This window comes from Alligator sinensis, unplaced genomic scaffold, assembly GCF_000455745.1.
Source record: "Alligator sinensis unplaced genomic scaffold, ASM45574v1 scaffold97_1, whole genome shotgun sequence".
NCBI classification, from domain to species: Eukaryota; Metazoa; Chordata; order Crocodylia; family Alligatoridae; genus Alligator; species Alligator sinensis.
The window spans coordinates 3739182-3753467 of record NW_005841921.1 but is presented as its reverse complement, the minus strand read 5'-3'; the positions used below and the strand labels follow the sequence as shown (position 1 = coordinate 3753467).

Genomic DNA, 14286 nt, shown 5'->3' with positions numbered 1-14286 from the left:
TGTGTTACCCTTCCTAACAAAGGTTCAGGGTGAATTACAAGAAGAGAACAGAGTCACCTATGAAACAGGAGACTGACAAGAGAACACAACAATTTACAAGGGAACTAAAATATTAATACAGAACAGGTTGCCCCCCCGCCCCCCCCAAACAATATCTCAGCCGTTTTATTTGCTAAGCACTTGCCCAAATAGGATATGCAACATATTCCTAATGAAATCTGAAATGCAATTTAAGCCTTTGCATTTCACAAACTTTCACACTACACTGGAATGTGCAAGCCTTTTTTACACTTTAAGGGCAGTACCTTAACTCACAATATAACAGTCAAGAAACATATTCCATTTGTCAGTATTCATATTTTTAAAAATCAAGGTCAAGGTTTTGCAGCTTTTTACAATGGTCAAAATATTCTTGGGAAGAATATGGGTAAAATATAAAACTGGAGTAGTTTATAAGTGTTTGGAATATTTCAGAGTATTAATGTGTTCTAATATATTTATTTATATATTATTTATTTATTTATTGCTATACTCAATGCACACAGCACAGTATCTGAAAGAACACCCATTCTGTGTGGATTTTCTCTCTTGCTGAGTTCTAGCTCTTTTTGGACACTTGTCCATCTTTTAATTAACTGGATAAATAGATTGTATGTATTTCTTGTCATGACCCTCTCAAACTGATTTATGTTTACATACATGAGTAATTCTGCATGTGTGAGAGGCAAGGAAATTTGTGGGTGATATCTTTCACTGGATCAACTGTACTGTTGGGATAGACTTAGACAAGCTTTTGTAAGCAGTATATTCTTCTTCAGGTCACTTCGGGTGGATAAACCCTCTGGTGTTATTTCCATTTAGTGACAGGATTAACACAAGCATTTCGTTCAAGAATTCCTGAATGTGTTAATGCCAAATCTAGTTTCCACAAATGTTTGCATGGGCACATTAAAACTTCACATCTGTCCCTGTGACTCTTGATCAGTTGAGAAGAACAGGGTACAAATCAGGACTGAAGCAAATTAATTCAAAACTGCAGATGAATATTTGCAGCAGAATAATTTCAGTATTCACCCAGCTCTAGTCTCACTACATGCTAGTGTTCAAGATGTACCTACATTTTTCATCAAGAAAAGACTTTCTACTTTCAGTCTTTTGTATTGCTTATTCTACACTTCACTGTTCTGAAAGCCCCATGGCAACACTGAAGCAAATGTAACTTTACAATAAATGGAGCACATTCAGTAGTTATTCAATCATTGCTTTAGCAATATCATACATATTTGGCCCAGAAACTATGAGTAAAAGAATGACACTTCTTGTTTAGAAAATATAGCCATATTTTGTGTTCAAAAATATTTGTACTTCATTATAGATACATACATCTCACCATCTATCATCTATAAATATGCAATCTTGGACATGAAAAACTGTCTGCATTTAATTTGATAGACTGGCTGAATGTTGTTCTCATTCTGAGGGAAAAGGATGCTGCAGTTTACTTGCTCATGCATACCTGAACATAGACAGGTATGAATGAGGTATTAAGGGAATCATCATCTTATCTTTAAATCCTGGAAAAATTATGAAAAACTATTTTAAAAAAGGATTCTAAGTAAGACTAGTTTGTTTCTCATCCAACTAAAAATTCCATTGTTTGGTCCAATTAGCATGACTTGGTGGTCTTTTTGTACTGCCTCTTGCATTCCAAGCCTTGAAGCATCTGCTACAGATGTTTTATTTCCTTTATTTATTTATTTATTTATTTTCCCAATTTTGTTTCTAATCTCTGTTTTTTCGTGGTTTCCTGAAGTCCTTCTGACAAAGCCACATACTCCATTCTTGTCCTTTGCGGCACTGGAGGGCACTGCAGAACACATGAAATTTGTTTCTAATTTTACATCTGCCAAAAAACATTCCTGTGTTAACAATACATGCCAACAGCACTGATAGGCCTTCTCCTGCTAATGCCACAAAATAAACCAACCCAAAAGGAAATCAAACAAACTAAAATGCAGCACAAATATTTTTGCACTTTTTAGCTTGTGAAACCTTTCCTCCCAGTTAGGCTTTTTGGAATTCAATATTTTCCTGTTTGTATTTAGAAAAAAATTACAGTACCAGAAAATGGGAAGAAAAGGTTCAACGTTTCCCTTTTTGCTGGTCATGGCTATCAGGAAGAGATCATAAATATCTCTGGAGACATTTTAGAAGCATATTGAATATGATTTCCTTACACACAGTTTGTGCATTTAAACCAACTGCTATAAACAGTAAATCAAACCCTATACTAAGTTAGTTATTTCAGGACACTCCCTCTGACCTTCCTTCATCATTTAAATAGGATATGCTTCACACAAAATATTTGTTTAGTCATCTCACTTTTATATCCTAATTTTATACCCAAATTATTTTATATCCATGGCAGAGTAAGCCTAACACAATGAACACAGCATCACTCAAAGAACAAAGGGTCCAATTAAGTGAAGTCCTGTGACTAGAGCATTATGTTCAAATACTTCCAATGGCATCAACAGGACTCCTGCCTGCACTGAGGGGACTACTTACTCATGTGCTTAAATTTAAGCACATGCTTAAGTGCCTCACGGGATATGGGACCTAACTGATAGTAGCAGAAGTCATTTTTATCCATGTTGAACCTCAGGTAACAGTCCAGCCCTGAGAATTAAGAATGATAAATGGAACAGAATTCCCAGAACTGAACACTTCCTATCTTATAAATTTTATGAAAGTCTATGTTACTTCTCAGTATTTACAATGATCATGAGTACCAGCATGTCCAAAAACAGGCTTAATCCCCATTGTACCACACACACAAGATATAGGGGTTACCCTTAAAGAGTTTACCATTTTGGAAATCTTAGAGCAGGAACCCCAATTCAGACATATCCATAAAGGTAACAAATTATATACTTCAACACTTCTCATGAACCTAAATGATAAATCCTTTAGTTGTGTCACATGTACAATCGTTTTGCAATGGAAGAGTCAGCTCCTAGCTATGAGTCCCCTCAGAAGGTTCAATTTTGCCAGTTTGGGACAGGGAGGCAGGAGCGGACAGGGCTACACTATGCAAAACTTTATGGATAGTTTCAATTTAAGTCTGGGCCCATTTCACAAAAAGTGCCCTGGGTTTCAGAGCATAAAACCAAATATTTCGTTTAGCACTAACCCCCCAAATTTTGCTGCCTTTCAGACTGAACTACAGAGAATTCACTGTGTTAAACTGAGAATATGAATATTTTAAAACTCTGTTTGGTTCTTGAACAATCTAAGTTTGCTGCTTTAGTGACTTCTCTCTCCTTTTTCTGTAAAGGAATCTGTTGGCAAGAAAAAAATCAACTCTGCAGATTTTTAGAGACTAATCTGTCCATCTACACACATGCACAGCATATATTGTACTGTACTAAAGTCTCTTCCAATATGGATTAGGGGCTAATAAGCTATATGGTTCTGCAAATGTTTCTGGCCTTCTCTTTTTAGTTGTTATATAAGAGTCATATTTCATAAGAAGAGAAACATATGGATTATATCTGTCAAGCACTGGAGTGTCATAGTCTGCTGCTGAAACACATTTGGAAGAAAACAAAGCTATCTACAAGAAAGCTGTTAGAATAATTGATTTGTTTGGTTTGTTGGCCAAACAAAAAGAAAAATACAAATAAAAAAAAAATCATATTAGGTAAGCCTGTAATGGAAATAATGCAATTTCTCAATTAAGTTCTTTAAAAAATGTGCATGAGTTTTGCTTGATCTATAACATTTTATTTTCATTTTAAAAAACTCTTTTAACACTCTTCTCATCATATTTGGGCATTTTGTAAATTGGTGTCATTCAAAACACTTTGTTTTGACATATTTGAAACAAAATGTTTTGACCTCTCATAAAAGCCTTTTTTGGATGAAAGCAGTCAGCAAATTTGACTCGGTTTTAGCCCCAGTGAAACTGATTTTTTCCACAAGTAAACTATTCATAAGGAAAGAAATAAGACTTAGGTCTAACGCTAATCTGCTGTAAAAGGAATTTAAAACCTCTTTGCATATCTGAAAACATCATCTGCATTTTCATTAGATACAGTCAATTGTAGGGAATGCTTAGCAGAAGGAGTGCAACGTGCTTGTTGTTTTTCTGCCATTGGCTTGTGCATGTTCCCTTGTGCAGGCCTCTTCACCTTGGTTGCCCCTCTCCTCCCCCCCGCCCCCTTTCTTTTTTTTTTTTTTTTTTTACAATAGCAAGATGGCTAATTAATATTTGTATGGATCCCTGACCATTGAAAGCAAGCTGATAATTAAAGTTTGTAATCTCAGCCACTAACTACATAAGACTATACAAGTGAAAACCTTCAAGAATGTCACACACTTTTTGTCTTTCAACTCAGAAAGAATGCTAGTAATGAAAATAATTTCTATTGGGGTGTCAAAAGGAAAACAAATAACCAACATGGCAGTTTACAAAGTACCCACGGTTCTCACGGAAAGGACCTGAGGTTACCCATACAGATATGTATACAGCTCTGAATCTGGAACAATCTGCCCAAGATACAAAACAATGTCTGATGCGTATCAGATCAGAGACTAACTTCTCCCTTTGTTTGCCTCTCGCACATAGAAAAGCAATTTTTATAAGCATTCTTCTTCCTTTCAATAGTCCTTCCTAGCCTTCCTCATTCCCTTCTTTTTCTCCAAAGGCTCTCTCACCACCCACAGCATTTACAAGCTACTCTGTAAAATACTGTACCTTTTCTCACATCTGTACATGAGCAGGATGGAGCACAAGCTTAATTCTAAATCCCCCTGGCCCTTTGTCAGTCTGCATCATAAACGTGACATGACTTCAATATGTATTTTTTATTGATATACATAAACATGATTTGTAAGACGAGTCAAATTAACAATCGATTACATACTAATGGGCTCTAATCAATAAGTTAATTTGACTAAAAGGGGGAGGGGAGGGAATCCAGAAGACACTAATTTAAAATAAGAGGACCATTTGGCTTTACAGAATGCTACTCGGGATATAAAATAAAATGGAGCAGTCCTGTGTGGAAAAATGCAATTTCCCCTCTCTTGCCTTCTCTTTGATAAGATGTATGGTGTGTTTATTAAAGAATAAAAGAACAATTATTACATTTACAGCAGATTGGACAGGTTCAGACAGCTGCCTGCTTGAACTATATCAATAAGAGTTGTGTCAGCCTGCTCCCTAGTGTTGTGAGAGGTGTGCAGCATCTGACAGGAGTTAAAGCAAACCCAACACAAGCACATACACACACAGATCATGTTTCTAAAGACGACAGCGCACTGCTCCAGCTGTGCCCAGTTAGAAAAGATATGAAGCCCTAAAGAGCACTCTTGCTATCTTCTGGGTGGCAAGGAAATCTCAATTATACACACAAGGGATGTGGTTAGTGGAAAAAAAGGAGAAAGAATGTTTAAATTGTATACGTAAATTGTTTTGCTTTACAAGATGGAGTAAATCAGCACATTTGTGGGCCATATTTATCTGATCCACTCAGTAATAATCTTTGTGAAGGAACACCATTCATGTGGTATTTATGCCTTTGCAAAACATAACCAATTCCTTAAATTCAATTAAAGCATTAGTGAAAAATATGAAATGTTGCTCCTGAGCTAGTCATTGCTGCAGAAAGTCACATGAATGGGAGAATATTCTTGACAACTGCGATAAACTCCACAGCATTAACTTGATTTCTACCTGTTTGGGGCTTTGTTATAACCTCACTCACACCCATGTGGAGCAACAAGGGCATAAAACCAGGGGAGTGAGAGGAGATTTGGGTATTGAGTGGAATTTTTTTGCATTGTTTTCCTATTAAAGGGCCCAATCCTGTAGTTTTAATACATGAAATCCTTTTATTGATGTTTGAAAGAATTTGTCTGAATAAAGGTGGCTTAATCAAATGGCAAACAAAATCAGGCAATAGCATTTCAAATTCTAGAAGCTCAGAGTTCTGCTCATTCTGACTGGGTGTGGAAAGAAAAGGGAGCACAACCCCTGCTCCACGTTGAATATTCCTGTGCGACTCCACCAGAGAAGTGAATGTCCTGGGAACAGAATCTACCTATAACTTAAAGGTGGTGGGGTAACACGGTGATGGGGTAAACAGTGGTATGCTATTCTTCATGGAGAACATTGTTTTACAGTTGGTACATCTAAGTCCAATCTTTTAAAAAGAGATCCTGATTTCAGTTGCACCTGAAAAGAAGTTAGAGAAGTTACTCCAACTGAACGATGGCAGTTTGTGACACCTAGGTGTTCAGTAAAATCATGGTAATAGACAACAGTCTCCTCATACGTACAGTGCAGAAAGAATACATCAAAAACACTCCTTAGGTTGCTTTAAAAGTTTCTACTGACTTATTTTGAACTACTTCTTTTGAAAATGTCAACAGTTGCTAAAAAATTAACACTATGCAAACACTGAATCTGTCTAGAGGAAAATCATTTTGCCAGATGTAGGCAAAGATCTAGGTTTGACTTTCAGGAGGGGTCAGTAAACTCAATTCAGAGACTAGGCAAATGGGGATTTGGCATGTAGAATAGGGGGTCATCTGATAAAGCAAGAGTCTCCACTGTTGCAGGCACTTACAACAAGATAATTGACACTGGTGAGAGTTACAGCCCTCAAGCCAAAGGTGGGGGTCTATAATGGAAGGCAAGGTCACATATATCACAGAAATGTCCATAACCAAGACGGCCATCAGGATTAGAGCACTCAAAGATGTTGTAGTTCCCACACCTTTTTAAACAATAAGGTTTAAATCAGTTGATTTGCTACTGCAGGGTAACCCAAACCTTATTCTCCCTTTGAAAAGAAATGCTGTAAACCTGGGCATTCCAAATGGCATCTTGGATGAGTCAGAGACAATTAGAAATACAATCTATATTGCTGAGTTATATTAACTATTCATTCAATCAAATAATATTAATTTAATATAAAATGCATACTTGAAATTTGTCGAGTCTTTAGACAAAATCCCTGGTACATGTATGGTTCCTATGGATGGGAATATTCGTCCACCAGTATTTGCTCAAACAAATTCAATCTAATTCACTTTGTATGCATTTCTGCCCTTTCCACAAGTACTTTAGCAAATGAATCTCTCAGCAAGAATGTCCTAGAAACAGAAAATCATAAGTAGATAATGGGAAATATTCATGAAAAGTAAATTCTGAAGCTGTAACTATGAATATTTGCAAAATAATCTAATTGTTTCAAACAAAGTTGCATTAATCCAGTTGGGAACAAATAATGATGACAAACCTGTATGTCCTCTCACAAGTATATATTGTCAACACGTACAACTAACTGTTTGAGAACAAGCCTCAGAGTAAAAGTTACACAGTAAAACCATTTTGAGAAATAAATATTGTATTTTTAATATAGTCTTGAATTACCTGTTGATCCCTGGTGATCAGTTTCAGAAGCTGATAATGTATAATCATTCGCTAAAAAAAATACAAAAGCAATTGTTAATATACCTCAAGATTCACAATCATATGGAATATAGGGGAAAAATGTGTTATTTAAATTGTCATATTGCCATTTTCAGTATATTGATTTTACTTTGAAACTGATAATATCACACCTCTTCACTTGACAAGTTCTACATAATTGTTTTCACAACTATAGAATACATGTTTTTAACCACAAGAAAACCAAGCTACTTGTTTTGTTTCAACGCTAAACATATTGAGCCTTATCCTAATTTCTCTTAGGGCAGATGAATGACATTGAAGTAAATGAAAACTGGATTCTGATTGCATAGAAGTGAATATCTGCAAGATAATTCAATGATAAGATACAGTGAAATGCTTGTGATGTTCAGAGATGTGTCCATTCAAAAGTATTAGCATCTTGAATATCCAAGAAAAATGTTTGAAAACAGTACTATTGCTGTGAAAAGAGAAGTAGTTTTTTCTTGAAATACTTCTCTGGCTGCATCTACACAAGATACTGACTGCACAGTAGCTTGTTACTATTGCGCAGTAGTGTCACAAGGCATGAAGTGTGACGTGATTTTACTACACAGTAAAATCACGTCACACTTTTGAAAGTCTGGCACCCCTTTAATATGAAGAAGCTGTTAAGAAGCTGTTGTTAAGAGTGACCAATCATCTTTTAAACCTTTGACCACATAATCCACCAACTCTGTGCATTAAGTCTGTCATATTTCGGCTTTTTTACATCGTTCTTGCTACCAAACCTTTATGCTTTTTCAAAAGAAAACATCAAAGAAAGAGGCTCATATACACTTTTGGTTTTATGGAAGTATTGGAAGTTAAATTATAGAAGGCAAATTATTCTCACACATCTTAACAAGAAACACAAGATAAGCAGGTAAGTTTTTTCAGTCAAACAGTTATTTGAAATGTGTATAGGTATCTCCATGGGCAGATCTAGAATTTTGAAAAGGAAGGCAGAGATGGTGGAGTGTATCATCATGATATATGAGGCAACACATTTTTTTCCAGTTAAAAACAATATGCTAGGGGCCTAGGGCTGTATTGAAGCTAAAACAAATATAACTTCACTGAAATGAGTTAAAAACAGTCTTCAGGACTGTGGATAGGAGCTTCATTATCAGTAACAGTGGATAGACAGCAGAATTGCAGAACAAAGGATAGCTTGATTGGTGGAACATCAAGACTATTAAAAAGAAGAGATAGTCAATAACACATGTGGAATAAAGAGTTTAGAAGGGATCAGGAGAGCACAATGAGCCATGAAAACCATTGTCTCCCTCAGCACTGCCTGACTAGAAATGCTGCTACCACTGCCAGGCAGATAGTTTTAAAGTTTGGGTGGATCAGGAATCAAAGTTGGGGGGGGGGGGGCAAGTCCCTCCCCTCCACCATCCAGCCCTGGTTATCACATTAAAAATATTTTTCTTAGTGATACACTCATATTGATTTTCTTCCTTTTTTGCACTGAATGCTCACAACCCTCTTGTCCCCTAACCAACCTTATATTTTCAAGCCTATTAGTCCCCTACAATCTTTGGAATTTCTCTTCTTCATGGAGTCTATTACAAAGGTCTCACTGATTCAACCTTTTATTAGGTTGCATAGAGCTGAGCTCACATCCAGCAGCAGATAAGGACTCCCGACCTCTCTGAGCAGACATTAAAGGGCTAATGCAGCTAATACATTAAGCTTTGAATGAAGGCAGCTATGTTATTCTGCAGCTCCCTCTACTTGCTGCATCCCATCATGGCAATATGACAATTTGCTTCTGTAAACTTCCAATCTTTCCCTTCTACATCAGACCAGAAGATCAATATTAACTAGGTGGAGCATACTATTTGAAAAAAATCCAGGAACTTCATAATTATAACAGACAGTCTATATTTAACTCCTAGATTTGGGAAACAAAACAAAACTGGAGTGATGGCATGAATTAAGGATGAAATCGTCTGACTTAGATCCATAAGAAAACTAGAGCTTTACAGTCTGACCAAACAATGATTAAGTATAATTACAAAAAGACATAATAGAAGCAATAATGGAAGGGTTCATATAAGTTATACACAAGAGACCTATACAGCTGTGAAATAAAATATTTATAATTTAAATCGCTAAAACTAAAATTAGAACAGTGCATTTTGCAAGTAAGCAATACTCTGGAAGTGTTACAGTCAGTCAGCATCAGACAGGAGAAAACTTCCTTTGGAATTCTGCTGGATTTACTTTGACTCTAGAGCATTCAGTGAAGCTGGAAGATACTAAAAAGCCATGTTTGGAAAGACCAACAAAAGCCACAGAACAAGGCAGTCATGTTAAGAAAAGCACAGCTTTCTAGTCAGGTTACACTGACATAACAGGTGTTAAATTGGGCTCTTCCTCTTACAATAGTTTTGATAAACATGCCCAACTGAGAAACCTTTTTCTAAAGAAGCTGTGCTTCTAGGACTGTGCTTCAGTCAGGATACTAAAGATCTGGTAGAAATGCTCATTAACTTCACTGGGTTTTCGTCAGGTCCTTTATCTGCCTTTACAAAACACACCTGAACAATTGTACTAATCGCATGTAAAAGTCACCACATTTGTGTTATTATGTATAAGGCGCATCTACACATTGCTCTATGGTGATGTTGTTATGGCTCTGTACTTTAGTACTTCCTTTTAGAAGTCCTAAAACATAGAACAGTAACTGCCCGCACAGTCATTTTTCACCGCTACTTCGCCGTAACGACAAGCTAAAACAGGGTAATACGCCACTATGTTGAAGTAGCTGCCAATCACATGTAGATTCACGGGATCGCTATGTTACTGTAGCACATTGTACGGCAACATAGTACATCGCTAGGGTGACATAGGGCGATATGTAGATGTGCCCATATTGTCATAACCCCTGGAAGCCCCAGTCTCAAACGAGGCCTTTACTGTATTGGCTTAGACACTTACTCACTCCACAGTCTTGATGAGAAAAAGTTAACTGAAGAAAAGTTAAATGAAAAAGTTGCTTTAAGAAAACAGCAAGGTCGATATTTCATGTGTTTAAATGGATCCTCCTGAATGAGTACATTAAGTTTCATGAACACAGTGAATATCTTTAGCTTTATTTATTTAAATGGCCTTATTCTTCAAGATCAGGCCACAAATGTGTGGCATTTTTAAATAAATTGCTAGGGGCTAATCCTGTAATTCATCACTGCTGCAAGCAATCCTGAAGACTACCTCTGAGAACAAGGACTACTTACATGAGTAATTTTGCAGGAGTCGGCTTGTTACATGTGCGGAGTTCAGGTTGAAAACCCTAAGTGAACTTGTTTTGCTTAATGCTTGATCCACTTAAAACATGTGAGTTTGAAAGTTCAGCTCAAAAATCAAACATTATTGGATTCCCAGTTAGCAGAGACAGTGAAAAAGTAGTAGAGAGGGGAAAGAGAGAAAATATTTGATAACAAATAGGGTGAAAAATGTAATAGAGCCTGGAGTCTCTGATGTTACTCTAGGGAGTAAAGTGAGCACAGGTTGACCCCTATACTTTGCTCCTTTAATAGAATACACACAACAGTACCAGTAGCTGACTTTTCATGTGTTTTGTCAGCAGACTCCAACCCCATTAACTATTTTTAACTGCCATGTGGACAATCGTTTTCCTTCTCTGGCTTTGCACTGCAGCCCTCTCTATAGGAAGAATAATATAGTGTTATAAGCCATAATGCTGCTTCAATCAGCATTAAACCCTAGAAGCCTTCATTACAGACTTCAGGAAGGGAGAAAGGCACAGAAGGAAGGAAGAGGAACTAAACAAATGCCCTCTGATTATCATACACTGTGAGAAGCAGAGCAATAGTCATAAAGCCCTAATTAAATGTTAAACTGTAAGGAAGACTTCCAGGTCTGAAAAGAAGAGTAAGAAACATATTGAAGAGACATTGGCATCTTTGGTTCTACAGTCATGAGCCTATGGAAGCCTTTGGCCTCAGCACTTACTAGCCCCTACACAAGTGCCACATTAACAGAGACATGCCTGCCCACTACTTCTACAGACACTTTACTCCCCATAAAAGTGGGAACTCCAGAGCAGGAAAGGGAATACTCACTAAAATACTGCATAGTGGAGTGCAGTGCCACCTTTGAAGCCATTTAACCAGTCCACTATGTATCTGTAAGCTCACAGAAGGGTGATAAACCCCTTAGATTGGCTCCCACACAGATAGGAGGAGCAGCATAATGAGACCACTCTAAGGTCTCTCTTTACATTGCTGACTACAAAGCCAGGATGTCCATAACATCTGTTCATGGGAGCTGAGGGTATATACAATTATGTAAATCACTCTCTCCTCAGGAATAGCAAGAGGAAAAATAGGGGAAGATATAAAGAAATTAAGAATTCTTACCAACTAGAAGAGAGGTGGAAATAGCAGCTGACAGTGGGGAAAATGGATTCTTTAAGGTTACAGCTGGCCCTAGAAAAGCACGATGGGAAAAAAGATCTGGTAAGAGGGTAGCATTGCAGTGATGAGAGTTAACAAGGTAGCAGTAATCCTTATTGTGATTTTTGTATTTCTAGTGTGTCCTACATTTATACTTAATTATTTTCACAAGCCTTGTAGCATATTTGTTAATTAACATTCTTTTAAAACCAAGATTTGTTTCCCTGTATCTTGCCCTTCATTTGTTCCTGAAATGAAGTTGTAAGAGGTGAGATATGTTAGGAAGGTTTTTCACTCCTTCCTTTGCAAGTGATTCTTGCCTTTGTTCCAATGTCACCAGAATGTTTGTTACTTAGCACAGCACTGAATAAAGAAACAAGTGAATATAGGACATAACCATTCCCATGTCTCAGGCTATACCAAGCGTACTGCTATTATTAGAGATGGGTCACCAAAGGAGATATGTTAATTAGAGTACACAGTACGTTATTACTGATACTGTTCATTTGTTTGACCCTGCCCAAGATGGTCAGTTAGTTCAATAGAAAAGGAGCCTAGCTAAACCCTATCTCCAGCATACATGTATTGAAGGAGAGCAGAGGATTTTTTCTTCCACTGTGCAAGTCCAGGGTACTAACACATCATGAAGTTGTAGGCTCAGCTGACATTTACAGTGTTGCTTCAAGCCATGGGTCACCACCAGCTAATGGAAGTGGGGACTGACATTCTGACCTTCCTACAAGGAGAACACTTTAACTGGAATCCCTTAAAGTAACGTAGTGTTCTTTTTTGAAACAATGGGAATGTATGGCAATGAGAACCCTGCCTTAGCCTTTTCTGAACTATCCTGCCTGTGGTCACAGGATTGTCTATGCTCAACCCTATTTTAAGGGGCAAGGATCTATGCATTAAAAGTAATGTCCTTATCACAGTCCAGCTATATCTTCTGTCCCAAGTTTGGAGTGAGCTCTATTCTCTGCCCTAAAGAGAAAGCAGGGCATGGACAAACTTTTCAAAACAGGGGGTTTCGAATTTTTCTAAACCAAGCATTTTGATTTTCCAACTTGAAATAAAATTTCATTCTCAGTTGTTTTTATAAAATATTTTTGTCCCCCTCCCCAAGAGAAAACCCCTGTAAACTGAAATGAAGCATTTCAGTTTTGTTGAAATGTGATGCTTCAGTTGACTGCAAAATTTCAAATATATTGCTTCTCATTTCAGACATGGTTTGGTAAATTATGAAATAGCTATTAAACAAAAATTCCACCATTCATCCCAATGAATCATAATGAAGACCCTGTTGCCCCATTTTATCCTGGAAGAAGCAAGTTACATCGACCCTCAGCTTGGTGTGCACAACCGCTCACTGAGTCAATTGAGTTGGCTGGTATGTGGAGCCAAGAATTCACTCATCTGCAGACAGCCAAAAGCTTCTTTGCTTCTTTGCTCCCCTCCTGCAATGCATGTAACCCACCCAGAATAGGAAAGGATTGTCTATTATTCTTCTGCACAGGTATAGACTGATTTACAACTGAACTATTAGGGTTTTCTTCTGCTGCTCATCACTGTTCTATCTGAGTATGTCCCGCACCAATGCTGACAATAATACAAAATCTCAATTAGAATTAATGGAGTCTTATCACTTTTCTACCTTTGGAGTTGCAGAAAGGTCTACAAAGATATGGTGAGGTTCTCTGGAAGGGTGGTTGCTTGGTGAGAAGGAGTAGGCATTGTTGTGAATGTCAGACTTGCTGTGGTGGGAAAACTATTTCTTTGTAAGTTCCAAATGTATATTTTACATAAGTGAAAAACACCACTCCCTGATTTTCTGGAATAAAAAAAATGTCACATCCATCACAGAGTTCAAGGAATTTGAGTGATACATTTTAAGTTCACCAGGAAGAAATTTTGTCTATCAATTATATTCATTATGGTTACCAGAAGGAAATGGTCTTTCATAAGCAAAAATAGAATAGCCTGTCATAATCATTTATTTATAATGGTATATATGTATGGCTTTCACCAGGGGCTTAAAGACTAGAAAGCCTAATGTATAAAAATAAAAAAGAATTTGATGATACTCACTAAAATCTGTTATGGCTCAATCTGGAGTATGTGGGGAATTTGGATAAATTCACACATTGAAATTGATAAAATATGTTGGACTAACCTCTGTGGCTCCAAAGTGGAATTTTTGGAATACTGGACATGTATGCAGGCATGCAATTGATCATAATTTTTCTAAAGTACTCTCAGTGAGGCTGTTTGTTCCACTGAGTTCAATATGAGTTTCATGACTAACTTAAATGGAAACAGAATTTGACCAATGCTGAGCACTTTTTGAAAATCTTGCCC

The 14286-nt window shown here is 37.1% G+C and overlaps 1 long non-coding RNA gene across 2 annotated transcripts; it reads right to left on the bottom strand.

Moving 5' to 3' along the window:
* Nucleotides 1-5197: 5197 nt before the first annotated feature.
* Nucleotides 5198-12031, bottom strand: LOC102372623. Of its 2 annotated transcripts, none has more exons than XR_323281.3 (4): nucleotides 11896-12031; nucleotides 7445-7495; nucleotides 6995-7164; nucleotides 5198-6241 (listed from the first exon to the last, which is right to left on the bottom strand). It is a non-coding gene; the product is annotated as an uncharacterized LOC102372623 (long non-coding RNA). The 2 variants fall into 2 exon arrangements; XR_323280.3 differs by lacking the exon at nucleotides 11896-12031 and adding an exon at nucleotides 11599-11745.
* Between the last annotated feature and the right edge of the window lie 2255 nt (nucleotides 12032-14286).